This window comes from Myotis brandtii, unplaced genomic scaffold (assembly GCF_000412655.1).
Source record: "Myotis brandtii unplaced genomic scaffold, ASM41265v1 scaffold358, whole genome shotgun sequence".
NCBI classification, from domain to species: domain Eukaryota; kingdom Metazoa; phylum Chordata; class Mammalia; order Chiroptera; family Vespertilionidae; genus Myotis; species Myotis brandtii.
The window spans coordinates 3,262,258-3,263,449 of NW_005363772.1; the positions used below are offsets into that span (position 1 = coordinate 3,262,258).

General features: G+C 49.0%; 1 protein-coding gene across 5 annotated transcripts in view; it reads right to left on the reverse strand.

The window, feature by feature from the left end:
- ITPR2 (inositol 1,4,5-trisphosphate receptor, type 2) overlaps nucleotides 1-1,192 on the reverse strand; it is a 401,602-nt gene that overhangs the window by 346,531 nt on the left and 53,879 nt on the right. The window lies entirely within an intron of this gene.

The following is a 1,192-nucleotide window of genomic DNA, read 5'->3' on the forward strand; positions in this document are numbered from 1 at the left end:
GAGGGAGGGAGGAAGATTAGCTGCTTCCTGCATGCCCCCTATTGGAGATTAAGCCCGCAACCCAGGCATGTGCTCTGACTGGGAATTGAAGGGGCGACCTTTTGGTGCATGGGATGATGCTCCACCAACTGCGCCACACTGGCCAGGGCAAAGGCAATTCTTAAAAAAGAAATCAGCTTTTTGAAAAACTCATTATAATATCCTTGGTTCTTATCCTATATAATAAAAGGCTAATATGCAAATTATACCCTCGGGAGTTCGACCAACTGGGAATTTGATTGCTCACTATGATGTGTGCTGACCACCAGGAGGCAGTGCAAATGAAGGAAGTCCCCAGATGGCAGCCGGCAGCCACTAGGGACCCTACCCATGCACGAATTTCGTGCACTAGTTTTATCATCCATAATAATAAAAGTTTAATATGCTAATAAGACTGGACAGCCGAATGACCTTCTGGACATCCTTCCGGATGAAGCCAGGGCTGCGAGGGCCAAGCCCCTTGCATGAATTTTGTGCATCGGGCCTCTAGTAAACCAATAAAAACCTTCATGGGCCAACCCTACTTCTTTTGGATTCACCATGTGAAATCTGGGTTTTTTGTTTGTTCCTTTTTTTAATGTGTTTTTTATTGTTGCTAGTATTATAGATGTCCCCAGTTATCCCCCTTTGCCCCCCTCCACCTGGCTCCCACACCACCCCACGCCTTCACAGCACTATTATCTCTGTCCATGGGCTACCCATATCCTATCTAATAAAAGAGAAACATGGTAATTAGCCGTACCTCCGCTACCCTTCCCATTGGCTAATCAGGGCGATATGCAAATTAACTGCCAGCCAAATAGAAGCTAAAAACCCCAGAAACCTGCTTTCAGCCAGCCGGGATCTCAGAGCTGAAGTTGAAACAGTGTTTCGATTATAGAACCCAAACAACAAAGATACCTGCTTTCAGCAGCCGAGGCCTCAGAGCTGGAGCCAAGCCTCAGAGCTAAAGCTGGCCCAGAATAAAAAAAAGAAAAGAAAAAAAGGAGTGGTTGGGAGCTTCAGTCACCCACCAGCCTGAAAACAGCCCTCAGCCCCTCACCCAGACTGGCCAGGCACCCCAGTGGGGACCCCCACCCTGAAGGGGGTGGGACCAGCTGCAAACAGCCATCAGCCCCTCACCCAGGCTGGCCAGGAACCCAAGCGGGACCCC